Genomic DNA, 23,439 nt, shown 5'->3' on the forward strand with positions numbered 1-23,439 from the left:
CTCGCCTCCCCTTCCTCCCACTTACATGCACTTTCTTTCTTTTTTTTTCTTTTTGATCTTATTTATTTATTTGATAGAGAGAGAGAGAAGGATCACAAGTAGGCAGAGAGGCAGGCAGAGAGAGAGAAAGGAGGAAGCAGGCTCCCTGACAAGCTGTGAGCCTGATGTGAGGCTTGATCTCATGACCCCGAGATCATGACCCAAGTCAAAGGATCCAAGCCACTGAGCCGCCCAGGTGCCCCTTACATGCACTTTCTCTCCCTCTCCCTCTCTCTCTCTCTCTCTCAAATAAATAAATAAATCTTTAAAAAAAGATTTTAATGGCAACTTTTTTTGGATATCTAATATATCAATAATAGCATAAAAATAATACTACAAATTATTCAAGAATATTATCCCTGTGTTTGAGTTGAGAGTAGCAAAAATGATCTTAGTTATTAAAATTAGTTATTGGGGCACCTGGGTGGCTCAGTGGGTTAAGGCCTCTGCCTTCGACTCAGGTCACGATCCCGAGATCCTGGGATCGAGCCCCGCATCGGGCTCTCTGCTCCGCGGGGAGCCTGCTTCCTCCTCTCTCTCTGCCTGCCTCTCTGCCTACTTGTGATCTCTGTCTGTCAAATAAATAAATAAAATCTTTTAAAATTAGTTATTAAAATCTTATGTAGTGAAAATGATGGTTTAACTAAATATTTGTGATAATAATCACAAGTGGATATAAAGATCCAACAGGAGTTAAAAGATGTAGAATCATAATTTTTGGCATTGATAAAGAATATAAATTAGTTATTGTTATTCATGTGTCAACATATATGGACCAATAAATAAATTTCCACTAAAGGAAACATAACTAAATGTTGCTTAGTCTGATATTGACAGTTCAATGACTCCTATATTAAAAACCAAAAGCAAACATTAATAATTTTAATGATACTCATTTACTATTTGTTTGGTGTATAATACCATAAAATAAAAACTAGCAATATAAGTGACAAACAAGCATAAGTATATAATGTATATGTATCAATTCATAAGGAGTTATTGAAATTGATTTCCTACACAAAACAGCGGGTAAAGCAAAGAAGAGATTCATCAAGGTATTTGTTGTAGAGGATTCCGCTCCACTCCAGTAAGACCTTCAGGATAATCACTTGCTATATATGAAAAGAGGAGAATAGTATCTCATTCACCTATCAAATTGTGATTAAGCAGCGTAGTGGGCCTAATGAACCACATCATGTGGCCCAGCTCTACATGAATAAGGGGGCAGAAAATTGAAGAGTTGTGGCAGTGGATGGTGGTAGTGGGGTTTTTCTTGACAGTAAAGTGTCCTACAATCTTACCAACTGGCATGCCAAAGTATGTTTTCACCTTTGCAAAGTGCCTAATCTCCAGTGGTATTGATAATTCAAGAGTGGAATCCACAGGGAGAGGAAATACTACCAGAAAGAGATTCTAGAAAAAAAACTTCTTGTGGCAGGATCTGAAATAGAGGAAAATGTTGTTGATGACAGATATCCAACATTAGATAATTATGCTACTTGAAAGCCCTACAGGTTCCTTAATAACAAATATATGGGGGCACCTGGGTGGCTCAGTGGGTTAAAGCCTCTGCCTTCGGCTCGGGTCATGATCCCAGAGTCCTGGGATGGAGCCCCGCATCGGGCTCTCTGCTCGGCAGGAAGCCTGCCTCCCCCTGTATCTCTGCCTGCCTCCCTGCCTACTTGTGATTTCTGTCTGTCAAATAAATAAATAAAATCTTTAAAAAAACGAACAAACAAATATATGAACCCCACCTGAGAACCAGCACACCTGTAGTTGTCTGATATGCAGAGTGAACAGATAGCCAAGCTAAGTCAGAATTATCAGGAATAACCAACCAAGAATGTCTACAGCCATGGAAAGTTTATGAAATCAATGTTTTTTGCTCTTTTTTTTTTCTTTTCCAAGATTCTCAGGAGAATAGTAAAAGCTTAAAAAAGAAAAGAGGAGACCTTTCTGAATCAAAATATCCCACTTATCTCCACATCAAAGAGCTGGAGTAACCAAGAGGAAAAGTAAAAATGGAAGTCAGACACTTTTCTCACTTCAAGTCCCTGGAGAGAATATCTTTTCATTGTACGAAGAATGAGAAGAAAATATGTAATGTGCTGATAAAAGATGGGCTTTTAATTTAAAATATGTAAGCTGAAAGTTATAATATTTGGTGCAATTTTAAGGAAGAAAGAAGATTTTACACAGCATAAATTTAACATTGATTAGAGAAAAAAGAAAATCATTTCATTTGCACTCTTTGATGAGCCTATACTTAGACTTTGGCCCCGTCTATTGATGAATATAACCAAAGACTCTCTAAACTCTAAAACCTCAGATTCACATCTCCCACCTTATGATAAGGCACCAAATATGGTAGGAGAGTTAGATGTGCTGAATTTGAATTAGGGACTGAAACTTGCTTGTTTCCAAGATGCTTATTATATCTATATGGTTGATAGCAATCCCCTGAAATAAAAAATGATCGATCTTTGGATTAAACACAACTGTAGCAGTAAATATAGAAAACAACTGACAGTTTTAAGAATCATGATTTGCAAAGTCTTTTTCTCTAAAATTGTAAGCAAGCAGAAATAACAGTTTCAGTCTGAATTTTACAAAAGGCTGTGTGTGTGTACGTTTGTGAGTGTGTGTGTGTGTGTGTGTGTGTGTGTGGTGAAGCATATCAAGATTTTTCATTTGAAGGCCTGGAGTTCAGTTGTAATATGTTTGTAATCTATTTAACTTCATACAATCTGTTCATATTCTCTAAATCCTCAACTTGTCCAGTTCTGAAACAAGGGTAATAATATGTCAGAAGTTTCTAAAGTACTTTTATCTCTCTAACTCATTGCAATTTTTAGTAATATGAAGAAGAGATCACTTATGGCATTCTGACAAATTTAAATCACTTTTTATAATTTTATTGTATTCTACTTATATTTCAGCATTTAGATTTACAAAATAGGAGACATATCATTTATCTGTTTGGGTTTCTGCAAAGTACCAAATTATAGAATACTCACAAAAGAGCTTAGTCACAATTTCATCCTATCTGTGACCCAGAACATTACAACAGCTTGTGCAGCATAAAAGGGCAGGAAAGGATAAACATCCTTTGCAATTATATAACAATAAATGAACCATAGCTGATCAAGCATTATGATGGGATATGTCTTGAGAGAATTTATTTAGTCAGTTAGTCATTTAGGAGAATTTGCACAGGGTAAATTCATTGGGCATATGGGCAGCATGTGTTCAAGGACTCCCTGCAGCATTGGGATGACACATTATTATAAAATATAGTATACCATCTCTGTTATTATGGTGATTCTTATGAGAAAAATAAATCTATGTTTTTTATATACACAAATTTCCTGGGAATAAAATAGCATAACAAAAAAGGTGATGTGGAAACTATCTAAAGATATTTTTTTTAACTGTGAAAAGGAGTGAATTAGAATGAAGTTTGAGAATGGCATATACTATATAAAGATTTTTTTAATTTAATTAACCAGATGCCTCATGGTTTTTTTGTTTTGTTTTGTTTTTGTTTTTGTTTTTTGCCATTCATTTTCTTTATTTTAAACCTGAAGTTCTTATTGACAGTTGAAATCAGGTGTTTTTTTTTTTTTTATACTGGAAATTCAGAACAAATATCAAGGACCAACTGTTAAAATACTTAACTCATTCTTTCAAGAGTATTCACGGAGTGGGCACAGGGGTGGCTCAGTCAGTTAGGCGGCTGCCTTCATGTCATGATCTCAGGGTCCTGGGATTGAGCCCCATGTTGGGGCTCCCTGTTCAGTTGGGAGTCTGCTTCTCCCTCTGGCTCTGCCTCTCCCAGTCATGTTCTCTCCCTCAAATAAATAAATAAAATATTTTTAAAAAGAAAAAAAGAATATTCACTGAATAATATTGTCAAGCCTTGTGTGAGATCCTGCTACACTTACATATTTCTTTCCTAAGAGATTATGTTTTCCTTTCTTAACACACAGAGAGTTAACTACTATAATAAATCCACAACAATCCATTAAATAAATTTATATTTTGTCTTCAAAAGAAATGGTTACAGACGAATTACTGAAATTCTCAATGTACTTTTTTACTGACCAAGAACAGTAGAAGTAAGAATGTCCACACATGCTCATATCATCTTAGGGAAATCTTATGTTTGAAAAAAAGTTAACAGAGAAGCATGCAAATAAAAGAGGATTTGTGAAACCAGATGTATTTTCATTCTATGTCACATAGTCTCGTGTTGTTGGGTAATAAAGAAAGACCAGGTAGTAATACTAGGAATTGGTATACAAATAATTCTCTGATGAAGCCAAATCATACCAGCTGTCTAGATCAAGTTATTAAACACAGTCATGATTAAATCTATTTATTAAATTATGTTAAAAACAAAGTAATAAGAACTTGAAACTCATTACTTTCGAATTCTCCTAATACATCCCACTATTGTCCCTTGTCTTGAGGTTATGTCAATTCTAGCTCTGTAGTGAAAATGTTAAGTACCTGTTACTTTGCGTTTTTTTCTGAACTCCAAGTGGTATGAAGATGGTAGCTTGAAAAAGGCTTACATGGGAGTGTTTGCACCTTGAACTACAAGAGCTACAAATCAGGGTTCAATTTATTGTTTTGTTGATTTGTTAGATGCAAGAAAGTGATTGAAAATGTTGCATATGTCATGTCTGTAGCTATTTTATTATGATTAGGACAAAAATTTGAAGTAATGTTTTACTACTGTAAAACTATAATCTGTTTCAGAAAATAAGGCACACACGACATTGACAAACTTTAGAATGTCCAATATAAGTAATCATTACTTTGTCCTAATCATTAATTTAAATAAAATGCCTATCAAATTTCATGTCAAAACTACTCTCATCATTCAGTTACATCCATGGATACAAAGGTTTGGCAAAACATTTTAAAAGCCTTCTTGAGAACTGATTGACTCTAAGAATTTAGAATAAAGAGTATTGTCAATGTTTGTATATGTGCACTACACTTCATATATCAGTAAAATTTGTAATAAACTTATGTATGCAGACACTTTTCAGGGAGCTATTAAAATACACCATTACCTATTGTGCAAACAAAAATGAGGTAACTAAGACAAGTTACACTGTAAAGAAAGGGAAAATTTGAAAATGAAGAAAAATAAATAGGATATAGAGATCTCTCAGGCAATTCTTACTCTACGGTCAAAGTGAAACATTCAGTTTCAAAAAAAGGGAAATGATTCAAATAGACATTTCTCTAAGGAAAGTTTATGAATAACCAATAAACACATAAAAAGGTGTTCAATATCATTGGTCATTAGGGAAATACAAATCAAAACCAGGAAAAAAATCACCTTACACATAGTAAGATCACTATAATTAAAAAGATTAAAAAATGGAAAACAACAAATGTTATCAAGGATATGAAAAAATTACAACCCTTATATATTACTTAGGAACTGTTAAGTGACACAGGTTTCTCAAAAAGTTAAATGCGTGAATACTATATATACAGCAAATCTACCCTATGTAAATCCACAAGTAAAAACAATGATTCAAACAGATATTTGTATACCAATTTTCATCTGCTATAAAATTTAGATGAATTCTTGCAGCTTATTGTCTACTTGCATGATTTCCACATCTCTTCCCCCTCTTCTCTGCCTCTATAGATCAATGCTCATATCCCATCTTTCCTTGAAATTCACCCATATTTTGGGCTAAATCAGGCCTCTTGTGTATGTTCCATGGTAGTACAAGTCACTGAGAGATGAGATACTTCTCCATATCCCTGTCTGCAAACATTCCAGTGAGTACATGATGGGTAGCCTTGCTCGAAAGAGCCTGTGAAGAAGTACAAGCTCCACTGTTCCTGCAGCTCCCCATGGTCTCTATACACACAGCTAGGATATTTTCAGCTTTTAGCCATTTGTTTAAAATATATACAAGGGGTGCCTAGGTGGCTCAGTCAGTTGAGCATTTGCCTTCAGCCCAGGTCATGATCCCAGAGTCCTGGGATCAAGCCCCAGGTCAGGCTCCCTGTTTAGAAGGGAGCCTACTTCTCCTGCTCCCTGCTAGTGATATCTCTCTCTCAAATAAATAAATAAAATCTTTTTTAAAAATGCAGATGAGTTCTTATAACTTACTACATACTTTATGGTATCCATGTCTCTTCCTCCTCTGCCGCTGTGGGTCACTGCTCAGATCCCATGGGAAATAAACTCATATTTTCTGACATCAAACTACTCATTTGTGCAATAACCTCCATTCTCTGGTGAATACAAGAAAACTTGTGATTTTATAATTGATCTAGTTTTTTCTTATTGTTAAAATGATATTCATGCTCTTTCCAGCTTTACATATCACAGGGAGAATCTGAAATAATATCTTTTTTAAAGATAGCTGTAAGCCTTTTGTTTTTAGATAAATACACTGAGTTCTGTATGTGAAAGGATTTGGAGAATGAGGACAAGTAATTTAGTATGACTCAAAAAAAGAAGAGCTCTAGGGGTGCCTAGGAGACTCAGTTGTTTGAGCACCTTCCTTTACCTCAGGTGATGATCCAAGGTCCTGGGATCAAGCCTCACCTTGGGCTCCCTGCCCAGGAAGGAGTCTGCTTCTCCTCCTGCCCCTCCCCTTGCTCATGTTCTCACTCACTCTCTCTCAAATAAACAAATAAAATCTTAAAAAAAAAAAAAGAAAGAAAATGCTCTAGAGTTAAAACATCATTCTTAGACGTCAATTTGTAACTCTTGGAGACAACAATTTTTTCACATATCCATATAAAAATTATTCATCAAATTCCAAGAAATTTTCCTGTAAATGATTTTCTATGTCTAGTTTATCATTTCCAGTGATATTTTAGTTCTTTTTTTAAGTCAATATCAGGTCTTCTGTTTTAAATCTGTGTCTGGTCACTAAACAGAATATCATACACTGGTGACTCCTAAGCAATAGAAATATATTTCCTATAGTTCTAGAACCTTAAACTATAGAACTATACTATAGTTCTCTATATATTCATTCTCTCTCTCTCTCTCTCTCTCTCCGTGTGTGTGTGTATATATATATATATATATATATGTATGTATATGTATGTGTGTGTGTATATATATATATATATATATATATATATATATATATATAACTTTAGAACTTAACTAAGTTTAAAACCAGGGTGCTAGGATGGTTGAGTTCCAGTGAGGTTCCTTTTCTAGGTTGCAGACTGTAGACTTGTATCCTCACATGTCAGAGAGAAGAAAAAGGAAGTAAGGTCTTTCATGACTCTTGTAATAGTACTAATACTCTATATGGGGTTTTAGATGGGGCTAAGCCACTGAGATATTAAAATGTATATATGAAAGTACTGGTATAGCCTTATTAGAGAAACTGATAACAAACATTGTGTTGCCTCCTTGGTAGATTTCATGCCACTGGTTTAGTGTTCTGGAGGGAGAGGACAAAGAAATAGATATTTCTGGATGGAAGGGGGGAGATGTTTCTTATGTAAGAAAACACTGTTAAAACTCTCTCCTGGGATGATTTTCAAGGCCAATGAAATATACTGAGGCTGTATCTCTAAGAGAAATTGTTAGAAGGATTAGTGTGCTACTGGGTTTTGCTAATACTGCATACTTTAGGCAAAATATTATAATAAATAGCTCAAGAAAGAATATTGTTTTTTAAGTGCAGAGAGAAATAGAATTTAAAAACCAAAAGCATTTCAGGTTGAAAGTCTGTCTGGTTCTAGACCACAAAGAGGAAATTATACTAATGACTGCTACAGCAACAACATTGAAAAAAAGAAAAGGCTTAGAAAGTGAAAACTTTGCAAAATATCTCAGTTGGATGAAGTAAACCAGCCTTATGTCAAACTTCAGTTTAAGAATGTGGCCTTCCAGATGGTTTTGAAAAATGTCATTATATTGAGGAAAATAGAATGGGAGAAAAAAAAAAAACAAAGGAGAAAAGAAAGACTGAAATGTTTGGTTGGTTGGTGCACGAAATTGACAAGTATCGGGAATATTAGGAGGCTACCACATTTTTCAAGCAATTAGATAGCCAAAGAAATCAAAATCCTAGTCATCTGGGGCGCCTGGCTAACTCAGTGGGTTGAGCCTCTACCTTTGGCTCAGGTCATGATCTCAGGGTCCTGGGATCAAGCCCCACATCAGACTCTCTGCTCCATGGGGAGCCTGCTTCCCCCTCCCCCTCTGCTCTGTCAAATAAATAAGTAAAATCTTAAAAAAAAAAAAAATCCTTGTCATCTGTCCAAAACATAGAGAGCTAATAAAAACCTGAAATCTCATGAGAGTCTTTAAGAGAGAGCAAACTCCCATCTTTTACAGGACAAGCTATAAAGAATAATGTAGAGAGAAGAAGAAAAGAATAGCTTTGAGTGTGAAGCTAAGGCACACAAAGGAGAACCTCTCCCCTCAGAGAGAACCTTCAAGAAACTTTCAGCAGCTACCTCAACAACTATACATTTCTAGTTTAAAAATAGTTTTGTGCTAAGGTCTGTGGTGGGACTCCACTTCTTTCCCTGCGTGAGGAAGTGTCTGTCCTTCCTTCCTTCCTCCCTTATTTTGTCTTCAGTTAGCCAAAATTACCATTGTTTTACCGATCTTTGAAAATTAAGACAAGTATTTTGATCATATTTTCAACAATTATCAAGTCATCAAAGAGCCATCCTTGACCACCCTTCTAACATCATGTCCCCCACAACTCCACTCCTGTAAGTGTGGAACTCCGCCTGTCTATGTATGTCATTTTGTATCTCCTCATTCTGATTTATTATTTTATGGCAACTTTCGCAATACAGAATTTACTAAGTATATCCATTTGTTTACTGTCTGAATCTCTCTCTAGATATTAAGCTTCTTCAGAGAAGGAATTATAGATCTCCTTTCTACCACTGTATAATCAACAACTATGTTAGTGTATAAAACATAGTAAGGGTTGACTAAATAAATAAACAGTAGATACTCAGGTAAAGTCTGCATGTTTTTTTCCGTATTCATCTGTGAAATGATTGCCTTGGTATTAAATAAAGGAGTTGTATATATTTTGTTTCCTGGGGCTGATTCACAATGGGGTTTCTGATTATAATGGTAATAAATATCTATGAGTTAATATGGAATTACAGATCCAATAATTTGCACTAACATTTTTTCCTAAGCATATTCCTAGTCCAAAAATAAATATGCAGAATGTAAAGTATCCTAAGGAAAAGTACCTTTATATATGTTTTATAGTATTTCACTTTTTGTTTCTAGGCTAGAATTCCTAATTACATATGTATCAGTTGAGGTTAAATTACCTGTGTAATAATTCCTCCTGCCTGATGTATTGCTTAGAAAGTTTCTTTATTTTTCTTTGATAATAAGTAATGCATGTTTATTGTGTAAAAATCCAGAAAAGGGCACTTAAATGTTATACATGCATTACTACAATTATTTTGTAGCATTTTCCAACCAGTTTTATTACCTTTTTTTGGAATTCTATTTATTTATTTGAAGAGAAAGTGTGAGTGAGAGAGAGAGAGAGACAGCACACACAAGAGTGGGGAGGGGCAGAGGGAGAGGAAGAAGCAAGCTCCCCACTGAACAGGGAGCTCAGTGCGGGGGCAGTGGGGGGGTGTGTGTGTGAGGGGTGGGTACTCAATCCTAGCATACTGGGATCATGACCTGAGCCAAAGGCAGATGCTTAACCAGCTGAGCCAACCAAGTGCCCTCAGTTCTATTACTTAATCATATATTATGAGCATAGTTCTGTGATGTTATCTTTTCCCTGCTGAGCAAGGAGCCCCATACAGTACTCTATCCGAGGACCCTGGGATCATGACCTGAGCCGAAGGCAGATGCTTAACTGACTGAGTTACCCAGGCATCCTGATGTTACATATTTTTCAAAACAATCATTTTTTAAAGCTTAGTATAATCTATCATATAATTTTACCATCATTAATAAAATTATACTTTCTTTAGATTACTTTTCCTTTTATAAAATACCATTTTGGCTATACGGTTATATTATTATAAAATACATGCTCAAAAAATTTTTAAGATTTATTTCTTTGCTTGTTTGACAGAGAGAGACACAGCGAGAGAGGGAACACAAACAGGGGGAGTGGGAGAGGGAGAAGCAGGTTTCCTGTGGAGCAGGGAGCCCAATGCGGGGCTAGATCCCAGGACTTTGAGATCATAACCTGAGCCAAAAACAGATGCTTAATGACTGAGTCACTCAAGCACCCCCATTCTCAAAGGATTCTATATTTTATATATATACACACACACAAACACACACATATATTATATGTATGTATCATATATATGTGTGTATGCATCACATATCATGTATGTATCATATACAAAATGAAAAGGTATCATAAACTTTGATATCATGTATATTATAACATAGCATAGCTTAATTATTTTACCACACTTATAGTTTATATATTTTTACTGTATATGATTACCTGAATAACCTGGAAATGTCTTACTTTCTACTATCTAATACAGGAATCTTAAATTATTTCTAGTTTTTAAGGTGAAATCTTGAATATCATTTTCTTCCTTTCATTTTTACTTCACTGCTAAGCAGTGAGTATGGATTTGTGTTCATATATGCTGGCTTCCTTGAAGTCTTCTTTTGCAAATTAACATTTCAGACTCTTCTATAATCATCCAAATATTTTGAAAAGAAAATGTGAGCTGACCTAAACACATACTGATAAGATCCTTGAAAATAAAGACTGACTCCCTATACAGAATTAATCAGGTATAGCCTAGAGATATCAAATCATCAGCAACTAAATGAAATTTTTAAATGTGAAAAGTTTAATAAAAAACTTTATTTATATATTTTGGTTATTTTTTTCATTACAGCTTCGATGCCCAGTCACTGGTCTAGGTTTTTTGTTTGTTTTGCTTTGCTTTGTTTTTGGTATTTTAGGATGCTGACTGGTCCAACAGTTAAACAAAGGCATCTTTTAGTAGAAAGGAGTATTGAGGTGAGATGCATATGAAAGAATGTATATACAATTATTAGAGACAGTACATGTAGAAGATAATTTGAATTGATAAATCTAAAGGTTTTGACATGTAGATATCACGATTCAGAAATGATAGATGTTTTAACTATTAAAACTGAAATATTAGTGGAAGAATATACAGAGATATACTAGAGAAATTATATCTTAAATCCAGATTACAGTGCTCTCTCCTTTAGACTTCTGTCCATTTTCCAAATTTTAGACATTCTGTCATGTCAGAAGATGATGTATAATCTATGCACAAATTTTTCTTTTTTTATTAATGAAATAATTTACTAATTCATGGATTTTTTTCTTTTCTTAGTCCTAGAATTGAAAGTTCAGTGCAAAGCTTTGTTTAAAGAACACATTTTTAAAAATACATTATCTCTCAAAATGTTATTTCCTTTATGGATTTAATTAAGGAAAATTATATTTAGGGGATCATTTGCTAATTCACATTTACCAAAAATATTATAATTACTTGATATAGAGAGGGAAGTATTAATTCAAATTTCATATATTCAAGGCTGATCTCATTTACTAACTCTGTATGAGCCAGCTTAACTTCAACATACAGCTGACAGATAAAATACACAATATCAGTTATTTATGGGATTCAAAGTTTTCCAAGAAGAGCAAATATCACATAGCTTTCTGTAACTCCACTTGAGTCACAGAAAAGTTTATCTAAGATGAAATTATAGAGATTATAGAGGTAAGTGTGCAAAGGGCAGATTTTTTTTTTTAAAGATTTTCCTTTTTTTAATTTGACAGACAGAGTCACAAGTAGGCAGAGAGGCAGGCGGGGTGGAGGGGATAAAGCAGGCTCCTTGCCAAGCAGAGAGCCCAATGTGGGGCTTGATCCCAGGACCTAGAGATCATGATCTGAGCCAAAGGCAGAGGTTCTAACCCACTGAGCCACCCAGGTGCCCCCAGATTATTTTTTAAAGTTTTTTATTTAAATTCAATTTAGTGAACATATACTATATTATTAGTTTCAGAGGTAGAATTGCCTCAGCAATTATAAACTGTCAGGTAAGTATAGTAAACAAATGCCAAGTTCCTAGAAAGTAAACAACAGTAGACAGTTTTGAATAGTATCAAGCTGGAAGAATGTAATAAGCAAACATGAGTTTCTACTTTTTACAGGTTTTCCACGAGAAGGCCAAGTCCTAGCGGTATGGCATATGGTAATTAAAACTCTAGAGAGAATCTGCCCTTGTTCTGTGTTCAAGAACCGAACAAGAGATTCCGGGCTACCCCATAGTTATTGGAGAATAAGGAGGGAACCCTAGAAAGCAGAGAGCCAGAGAGGGGGGATCTCAAATTATCATGTATTATTCTGCAAAAATTGATGATTTATACCTGAATCATTCAAGTATGGGACAAACTCACCAGACTTGAAGCTCAAGAGATGGATTTCGTTGTGTCCAAAGTAGTCAATTGTTTCTTTAAAAAACAAAATTAACTTGGTGAGCCTCAATGGCTCAGTCGGTTAAGTGCCCAACTCTTGATTTTGACTCAGGTCATGATCGCAAGTGGGACTGAGCCCGATGTCAGGCTCGGTGCTCAGCAGGGAGTCTGCTTGAGGATTCTCTCTCTCCTCTCCCTCTGCCCCTCCCCTTGCTCTCTCTCTCTCTCTCTCTCTTAAATAAATAAATCAATCTTTAAAAAAAGAGTTACTAAAAAATAAAATCAACTTTCTTCAAAAGAACATAAAAGACTCCAGCATATCTTAGAACACTGATAATGCCCAAGATACAATGAAAATTACTTGACCAAAAGAAACAAGAATTTCTGTATTCCAAAGGAAAAGAGAGAATCAATGAGGCTGACTCTGAGATGATCCTTATTGTGAATTAGCACTTAAGAATTCTAAATTATTACAACCATGCTGAATGACATAGAAACAAAAATGTTCCTAGTTATTGAAAAACGGAAGTATCATCAGGAAAAAAAAAAAAGAAAAAGAAAATGTGAAAAAGGACCAACGGGAAATAATCAAACTGGAAAATGAAAGCATTTGACAATTAAGATATACTATACACTGAATTATCTTAGTCACAGACAGATGATGACTGAACAAAAAGTCAGTAAACTGCAGGATACAACAATAGGTCAGTATTCAACCTGAAGAAAAAAATTTACTACGAGTTTTCAAGGTATGTTAACTATTAATCCACATTTTCTTTCAAATAGCACTATGCCACTTTTCAAGCAGTGAGAGTAGTTTATAACAAAGCAATCCTAATTCCTCCCTTCCATCCTTTGTGTTAGTGGCAGGTGCCTCCCCGTCTCTGCACCGACCTCTGTTCTTGACTTCGGCCTAGAAAGAATTCAGAGCCAAACTCTCAAGCAAGCAAGAGTTTATCAGAAAGTTTATAAACTGTGAAGTACACTCTCATGATGGGAGAGAGGGATGGCCCAGTTAGCAGTTACAATTGGGGTCAGTCATCTTTTCTTTTTATGTTGGAATGGGTTATAGGTCATAGCTAGGGCAGTTCCTTAACTTGGATCACAGTCAGTCACCTAAGGCGCTCTTCCTACCTGTCAGGAGGGGAGGTTTTTGACCCTATATGGTCCTTGTTGGAACTGTCATGGCAGCCACCCATCTCAAGGTGGGGTCCAGACCACAGTGTAAATGTATTATAATGAAGCTCTAGATTACTACGGGGCAGCAGTCATAGAGTGCATGCATGTTCCCCGGCATTTCTCCCCACTGTTTGAAATGTGGTTCCCATGCTTCCTTACAGTCAGAAACATCTGTTCCCAGCTGTATCTAACTGCCAATTCTGTCATTTGTATCATTGCTGTCATTCATTTTACTTATCCATAAGCATACTTAAGTGAATACATTATTGCTGTCATTATTCTGAACAAGCTGTTATCTAATAGATCAAGTAAGAGTAAGAAAAATAAAAGTTTTTGTTTTATCTTCATTATACCTTCTTTGCTCATCCTTTCTTTAAATAGATCTTAGTTTCTCATGAATCATTTTCCTTTTCCGTAAAGAACTTCTTCTAATATTTCTTGCAAGGCAGGTCTACTGGCCAACAAATAACCTCAATTTTTATTTTTTGAGAAAGTATTTCTCTTTCACCCTTAAAGGATAATATCCCATGAAGCAAAATTCTAGGTTGGTGGGGGGTTTTTCTGTCAGCACTTTGTTTCACTCCACTTTCTTCTTGTTTATATGCTTGCATGTTTTTGGAGGGGAGGTCAGATTAATGCTTATCTTTTTTCCTCTATAGGTAAAGTTTGTTGTTCTTGTTGTTTTGTTGTGTTTTATTTTTTTCCCTTCTGGCTTCTTCTAGGATTTTTTCTTTATTTTTGCTTTTCTGTAGTTTGAAAATGACATGCCTAGGTGCAGGGTTATTTTTTGTTGTTGTTTGTGTTTTTGCATTTATCCTGATTGGTGTTCTTTGACTTTCCTGGATCTGTCGTTTGGTGTGACATTCATTTGGGGAAATTCTCAATTCAAATATTTCTTTCATTTCTTTCTTTATTCTCTTTCTGGTACCCATTACATGTATGTTTTCCCTTTCAGCATGGTCCTACAGTTCTTGGATATCTGATTCTATTTTTTTTTTAAAGATTCCATTCATTTATTTGACAAACAGAGATCACAAGTAGGCAGAGAGGCAGGCAGAGAGAGAGGAAGAAGCAGGCTCCCCGATGAGCAGAGAGCCCGATGCGGGGCTTGATCCCAGGACCCTGGGATCATGACCTGAGCCGAAGGCAGAGGCTTTAAACCACTGAGCCACCCAGGCACCCCAGTCCGATTCTATTTTTTTCAATGTTTGCTCTCTCTGCTTTTCAGTTTTGGAGACTTCTATCAATATACTCTCAAGCTCAGAAGTTCTTCCCTCAGCTGTAACAGTCTACTAACAGAGCCACCAAAGATATTATTCATTTTGGATACAGTGTTGTTGTTTTGTTTTATCTCTAGCATATAAAAAAAATTCTTTCAGGACTTCTATCTCTTTGCTTACATTGCCCATCTGCTGTTTCATGCTGCTTTTTTTTTTTTTTTTTCCCATTATGGCCCTCAGTATATTAATCATAGTTGTTTAAAATTCCTGGTTTGATAATTCCAATATCCTGGCCATCTCTGGTTCTGATGCTTGTTCTATTTCTTCATATTGTGTTTTTTGCCTTTTGGTCTGCATTTTAATTTTTTCTTGATAGGTAGACTTGAGGTACTGAGCATAAGGAAATAGGTCTGTAGTAATGTGGCAGTGAGATGTGGGGAGGGGAGGTGTTTTATAAATCTATGATTAGGTCTCAGTCTTTTCAGTGAATCTCTGAAAACTTCACAAATGTTTCTCAGTTTTTGTTTAATCCCCTCTCCCCAGTTAGGTGGTACAGGATGGCTAGAGTGGAATAGAGTTGATACTTTCTTTCCCTGGCTTACTTAGGCAATGTTACCCCAGCAAATAAGGCTCTCCTTAGCTAGTTTATCCTGAAGGCAGGAATGTACTCTGGTGCATTTAAAGGTAGTTCCTTACCCCTTGTATCCCCTGAAGCATGGAGGGATCTTTCTCCTATATTCACTGTGAGAAACTGGGACCTCCGATTGCAAAACTCATCAAAGTGTGGGGGTTCCCCTATTACTATGGCTCTCTGGATTTAACTCTCAGAGTTGTTTACACTGAGCCTCCAAAGATTTGTCAATTACCTCAATTCAGGTTTTCCTACCTTCCAGCACTACTTCCCATGGAGGTTCTACTCCTGAGTCTCTGCTGATGTAAGCTTATTCTTGACTGCCTGTCTTTCTTCCTAAAGGGTTTGTTGCGAGTCCTCACCTCTCTTATCCAAGAAGATTTTTTGATTTTTCAACCTGTTTAGCATTTTACGTTTTGTTAGGATGGGACTTCCACTTTCCTTACATGCAGAACCAGAAATTGCCAAGCTAATTTTTCAAAAATTTGATATGCTTTCTTCTATACTGGATCCTCTAGCCCAATGAGCAACAGCTTAAATGCATATATTCGACCAAGCTTGTATGAAATGGTATTGTACTAATCATGTATTGTATTTGTTGTGTTATATTTATTCACCAAATTGCATCTTTAGCCAGTTTCAATTGGCTTTCTATGAAATTTGAGAATATGCTTCCATGGAATATTTACAAAGCAGGAAATTGTCCTTTGGCAGTGGTTCAAATCGTATCTAGCTCTGAGGTAATTGTCACAAACTGAAAATTCTATTTTATGAAACTGTATAAAGGGAAAAAAAAAGGAATAGGCTACTGTGCCTATGAATAAGGGTGCTAAATTCATACAAAACACTGTAGAGTCCAAGCGAAGTCTCATTCCTGAGATTATTGTATCTTTCATATAGAATAGGCTAACATGTATGTATTCAACTATAGAGTTCTTGCCCAAAGACAGTCATGAAAATGTCTTACCACTTCTAGGGAAAAATTTCATAGCAGAGGATCCTTAAAACCAAAAGTTTCTCAGTCAGTAACTGATAGACTGATAAGATTCAAATTGTCTGAGATTGATCCTAAAATGGATGCCAAGTTTCAAGCGAACATCAAAGAATCCATTGTGACAAAAGATCATGGCAAGAAGAGAAAGGTAAGAGCAACTTTTCTTTAAAATACAAGTTAAAAACAATTAACTCAAGGCCACGTGTTGAGTAAGTTACATAACTAAAAATGAATTCTAGAATTTTTTATTGGTTCTCCACTTAAAGCACTAAGCTAGAATCTTTTTTTTTTTTTTAAATCTAATTTGTATTTTTGGAGTCTAGATTATCTCTGCTACTTGCTAATCCTCAAGAGTAAAAATAGACCGCTTACTTTTTTTTTTCCTGTTACTACATTTTGAGTTTATTTGATGTTCTTTTTTCCATTTCTTGTCCTAAATTTGTCATTCTAAAATTTCCTGAATGATGGAAAATCACTTTTACTAACCGTTTGATTATTTTACCTTTATTACTTCCTGGAGTTTATTGAACATCACTTAAAAAAGTATTTACATTCAATTTAAAAACAATATCTACATAACAGTCCAAGATTCTTGATGGTATTCCTTCGACATAATCAGTCAAGTTGAAATGATGCAGATTAATTCACTAAAATGACAGGGACTGTGATTTACTAGATTTTGTAGATTAGTAAGCAAGCAAATCCATGCACAATAAAAAATTAAGGGTAGTGCAGCATAAATTGATTTTTTTCATTTATCTTGACAACTATAGTTTAAATTATTTATGACATGCTTCACAGTATGCTAATGAATAGCCTCTAGTATCCTACAAAATAGAATTTTGAAGTTTAGACAACTAACTTAAATCCTGTGCTAATAAATCTTGTCCAAGAGTATGTTGAGATGCTAGGGTTTTGTGAGAAATTAGTTTAAAAAAAGTAAAGGAAAGAAAGAAAAAGAACAGAAAACTGCTATATAGGTTGCCTTCCTTAAATAGAATTTATTTTAAAGCGTGATGTGTCCCTCTGGCATATCTGATTTCTTTAACATTTCTGTGTCCCAGAAAAGTCTAGTAAGTTCTCTGAACTGCTATTTGATTTTCTTTGCTATATTCCTCTGACAACCTGGCATGATAGAGATGTTATCTTAATGTTGTCTTAAAAGTTATCACAGGACTTGCAAATCAAATTAAATAATTGATATTATCTCTTTTAAATTTATTTTGTAAAAAGAGAATTTAGAAATGAATTGTTATTTAAAATTATAATCTTATGATTTCCATATTATTTTAAGCCATTAGTTAGAATAACACTGGTGGTATGACCCTTCATTTACTGGTTTTGCAAGAACATCTAAGACGTCAAGATGTATTCTCATTTTTTAGTTGTACACATATATACTTCAAAACAGACAGAGTGCAAGGCTTTGATGTCTTACTAAAGTGAAAATTTAATGAAATAATAAACAATCTGACCGATTTTTGAATTAGATATGGAAGACATACAAACTATTAATTATTTATTTCATTTTTTCTTTGTTTATGCCTATTAGAAGATTGATTTTTGGCATTTATTCCATGTTGCATGCTGAGAATGATAGATTTATTAATATTTAAGGCATAATATTTTAGGTGCAAATACACAATTATATTTTATTTGGCATTAAATGCTCCTTAGCCAAAGTCATTTTTCTCCTTCTTCAACACCCAGACATGTACAAACACACTCACTCTAAAACACACACACACAAATTTAAAAAAAAAAAAACACAAATATTTTAAGAATACAAAATATTTTTCAATAACTATATCTGAAATTCCATTTAAATATTTATTTAAGTATTATTTATTGTTTCTGTAGCCCATATAAAAATTATAATTAGAACATCTATCATATCGAGTACTGAGTAGATTGGGTAAGTGTATTTGTTTTCTAGTCCTGTCATAACAAAGTATCACAGATTAGGTGGCTTAAACAATAGGAATTCATTTCTCAAAATTCTGGAGTTTAGAAGTCCAAGGTCAAGATGTTGGCAGAATTAACTTGGCCAATTGCAACACAAGGAGAGAAACCTCAGAAGAAACTAATCCTTCTTCTGAGGCTTCTCTCCTTGTGTTGCAACTGGCCAAGCACTCACTGTGTCCTTACATGGTCTGTCCTCTGTGCACACAAGTTTCTGGCGCTCACCATATTTCCTCTTCTTATAAGGACATCAGATGGATGCTGGGTGGTTCACTCGGTTGGGCCTCCCACTTTGACTCAGGTCACGATCCTGAAGTTCTTGCATCGAGTCCCACATGGGACTCCTTGCTCAGCCAGGATCCTAGTTCTCCATCTGCCTGCTGCTCCCCCTGCTTTGTGCTCTTTCTCTCTGTCAAATATATAAATAAAATCTTAAAAAAAAAAAAGAAAAGGCTCTTTCCCTCTCATCTTAAAAACAAAACAAAACAAAACAAACAAACAAAAAGCATCAGTCTTAAAAAACTCACCTTAAAAAACTCATTTTAACTTAAACACCCCCTTAAAGACCCTATCTTGAATGAAAGTGGTGTTTCTTCTTTTCTGCTCTAGCTTTGAGTAGCTGGTTTCAAGATGGGCAAGTTCATGAAACCCAGGAATTTGGTGCTGGTCCTGGCCTGATGCTATTCTGGACACAAAGCAGTCATTGTGAAGAACACTGATGATGGCACTTCAGACATGTCTGCACATGCCATGCCCTGATGGCTGGAACTGACTGCTATCCCTGCAAAGTGACAGCTGCCATGGACGAGAAAATATTTGCCAAGCGGTCAAAGATCAAATCTTTTGTGAAAGTTTATAACTACAATCACCTCATGCCCACAAACGTACTCTGTGGATATCCCTTTGGACAAAAGTGTTGTCAACAAGGATGTCTTCAGAGACATAGCTCTTAAATGTAAGGCCTGATGAGAGGCCAGAGTCAAGTTGGAGGAGAGTAAGACTGACAAGAACAAATGGTTCTAGAATCTGTGGTTTTTGATCTGTTTTGTTTCAGTTATTAAAAATACCCCCCCCCCCAAAAAAAGAAAGAAAGACCTTATCTCCAAATATGATTACATTTTAAGGCATCAGAGGTTAAGACTTCAATATGTAAACTTTGGGAGGGCACAATCAACCCATAACACTAAATCTGGATAAAACTTAGTTAACCCTATGCAAGAATTTGTGAAATGAAAAGTATTGGAGAAATTCATTTTTGTTTTCTTCCAATGTAGAAGTTAAGTTTTGGTGAATGCCCAAGCTCACAGAGGGCAATTACTCTCTCCTGTCCTTTGATACTTAACAACATGGACACATTTAAGTTTGTAACATCCCTTCCTTCTTGCCTGCCTGCCTTCTTTCCTACCTTCTCCTCCTTCCTTCCCTCCCTCCCTCTCCTTCAGTCCCTCACTCTCTCTTTGTCTCTTTCTTTCATCTTTGTCTCTGTTTCTATCTCTGCCTCTCTAAGTATGGGCTTCCTGAACAACTTCAGTGAACCAGGTCTGTGTTAGATGCTAAGAATAAAAATGTGAAGTAATGAAATACATCCACAGCCTTCATGGAGCTTACACACTAGGAGCTGTGTTAGATATTGTGAATTATACAAATAAAAGACATTATTAAAACACTGCCAAATGCTTATAAGGAAGTACAGGTCCCAGTAAAATGCCAAAGTGAATGTTCTTACCTAGTTGAAGTCCCAAGGAAATTATACTTGGAGAAGTTGTGATCTGAAGGATAAATACAAAGAAATGCCATCTACAAAGTTTCTGAAATAGAATGTTTGGAGAACTGAATAAAGATTCGCTGGAGTTAAGAGTGGTAGATATGGGTCAATAAATCCATGGTTGAATAAACAGCTTAAAATATAATTAGGAAGCATAATTTCAGCATTCTTTACTTTGTGAAATAAGATATTTTATCAATATCATTGCTGCAATCAAAAGGATTTTGTAGCATTGCATTTCCATGTCTATGATTTTAGCTGGACGAGCAATTGAAAATTTTATCAAAATAATCTGAAGCAAAGGCTTCTAAACATAAAGCGCTATATATAAAGCATAATAGAAATGTGAAGCTAATTTAAATAAAACATAAGAAGAAAATAGCACAGCTGATTAAATTTGGTCACTTTTCAGATGATACTTATAGAATTATATATACATATTCTCTAACTTCCCAGCATATTAAAATTTGTAATATTAAAATATATTCTTTTGGGTGTGCCTGGGTGGCTCAGTTGGTTAAAACCTCTGCCTTCAACTCAGGTCATGATCCCAGGGTCTTGGGATCGAGCCCTGCATTGGGCTCTCTGCTTAGTGAGGAGACTGCTTCCCCCCATCTCTCTCTGCCTGCCTCTCTGCCTACTTGTGACCTCTGTCTGTCAAATAAATAAATGAAATCTTTAAAAATATATATATATATATTCTTTTTAAGACTTACTCAGAAATAAGAGTAGATGTTATTGAGTATCATTTTAGGGCCCAAGGAAAGGCTACACGTGAAATCTCAACAATTTTAGATCTTCATTGTAAACTTACCTGAAGCCTATACCTGCTCCTTGTCAATGTTTATTCAGGAATCTCTTTCTAGCTATTGTGGAGGATTTTCCATTATTAAAACTGAGTAAAGATAAATAAGCATTGCTTTGTAAGTTGCTTCCAACCTAAATCCCATTAAAAATGGAATACAATGTGGTGTGCATTATTGAATGGCTTCTTTTAGTACAAAAACCTAGAAGGAAGAAGATGAAGTAGCTGGTCTAGGATCCATTTATCTGCAGTTATGTGATCGGGCACACACAGGGGAAAGAAAATACAGGTCGTCCAATCTAATGTCATTGTAAGCAGGATAACTAGACCTCAAGGTAAACAGTATTTTCTAGGGAAGAGTCTTTATCTTTGAGATGCTCTTAGTAGTATGTTACTAGTTTATGATTGTTTTGTGTAAATACACCTGCAATCTGTGGCTTGTGATGCCTAACTCCACAGCAAATGTCAGGTAAGCACTCAACTCTCTGTGTTAAAGAGATGGAGATGTTTCATGACATGAATGCTCCCTGCTGTGTGAGGTGGTATCGGACCTCATTTAGGACCTCATTCACTTATTGTTCTTTACCAGGGGACGTCCAGTGTAGAAAGAAAGAGGCCATCTAAGATGTGCCAGACATCTCTGCTTTACCTGTGTCTACTTACTGGTTGAAACTGAAATTATTACTAAAATTTAATTTGGGTAATATTGCTGATTCCTATCGGTATGATATGGCAAGCCTGTCTTTTATCTACTTTTAGCTCAACACACACACCACACAAACACACATGTAAAATTGCAAATTTCTTATCCTTTTGGTCTAAATGGGTATGAAACTTTCAATTTGCCTTTGATTTTCTTTTCATATTTAATGAAAATTTGACTGAAGTTCATTTTACATATATAAAGTGATGAGATTTTAAATGCACAGTTTGAAAAATTCTGACAAATGTGTACAAATTTAGAGCAAAATATACAAAAGTTCTGTTACCACAGAAAGTTCCCTTCTTCCTTTTTTGAGGGAAAGATTATCCTTTCCTCAGCCAATGGCAATTGCTGTTCTAACATTAACCACCATGCATTAGTTTTGCCTCTTCTTACACAAAGAAATGCTGAATTTTGTTATGACAGATAGATTACCAGAGGATTATCTTGATCTTGGGGTAAGCCTGGCTTTTGGTTTTGTAAAGGAGCTTTGTAGGTACTTATCCTTTGTCCCACAGAAAAACCTTTAGTCCAGAGCTTACCTGAAGATAAGCCATTTGGAATTCTTCATATTAGAGAGATCATATGATAATTGCCTTTCTCTGATTGACTTACTTCACTCAGCATAATACCCTCTAGTTCCATGAACATCATTGCAAGACTTTGTTTCTTTTGACGGCTGCATAGTATTCCAGTGTGTGTGTGTGTGTGTATGGAATTTGAGAGGCAGGGCAGGGGGTTGAGGAGGGTAGGGAAAGAAAAATGAAACAAGATGGGACCAGGAGGGAGACAAGCCATAAGAGACTCTTTATCTCATGAAACAAACTGAGGGTTGCTGGGGGGGAAGGGTGGGGATAGGGTGGCTGGGTTATAGACATTGGGAAGGGTATGTGCTACAGTGAATGCTATGAAATATGCAAGCCTGATGGCTCACAGACCTGTACCCCTGAAGCAAATAATACATTATATGTTAATTTAAAAAAGCAAAAAGCAAAAAAAAAAAAAAAAAAAAAGATAAGCCATTTTGCATTGGACTGAAATGCCAGATTTCTTTTTTTAACGCACCACTCGCTTTTGATGAAGTTTTAACCTCAAGGTTTTTGCTTGTTTGTTTGTTTTGGTTTTTTGTTTTCCCCAGCAGAGGTTGTAGCTAAAAAAATCACTGCTAAGCTGATAATTTTTTTTTTTTTCCTGGCTGCCCTGGATTTTTGTAATTGCTTGAACAGTTAGAGAGTACAACATAGATTTGAAGAAAACTTTTATGTAGATTTTGGTGATCCACTCTATGGCTCCCTTACTCCTGGAATTTAATTCCTATACCTCTGATAGTTTCAAACATTGACCATTATTCTTGCATCTCGGTAAGATAGTTTCTGTTTTTGTTTCTACACTTTTATTTGGCCCTATGAACTGGAAAGTATTCTTAAGGAAAAATAGCTAAGTGTAACATATCTATTTGTTTAACTTCTTTCAAGGCTGATGTTAAACTGTGGTTTCTACCTATGTTGAGTTATTCTTTAACAATTCTTTTTTATATTTTATCTACAGTTTATAATTGTTAGCTCAAGTTATAGCCAATACAATTTACTCTGCTCTAACCAAAACCAGAACTCCAAATTATGTTTCTTAGAGGACAGATAAAATGCTTATTCAAAATATAAAACAATGTGCATTGTAAGGATATATCTGTAG

At 35.3% G+C, this 23,439-nt stretch overlaps 1 pseudogene across 1 annotated transcript; it reads left to right on the top strand.

Moving 5' to 3' along the window:
• Positions 1-19,104: 19,104 nt before the first annotated feature.
• Positions 19,105-19,497, top strand: LOC308340157 (large ribosomal subunit protein eL27-like; annotated as a pseudogene). The gene has a single exon. The product of its transcript is annotated as a large ribosomal subunit protein eL27-like (transcript).
• Positions 19,498-23,439: the final 3,942 nt, after the last annotated feature.

This window comes from Martes martes (genome assembly GCF_963455335.1).
Source record: "Martes martes genome assembly, chromosome: 3".
NCBI lineage: Eukaryota > Metazoa > Chordata > Mammalia > Carnivora > Mustelidae > Martes > Martes martes.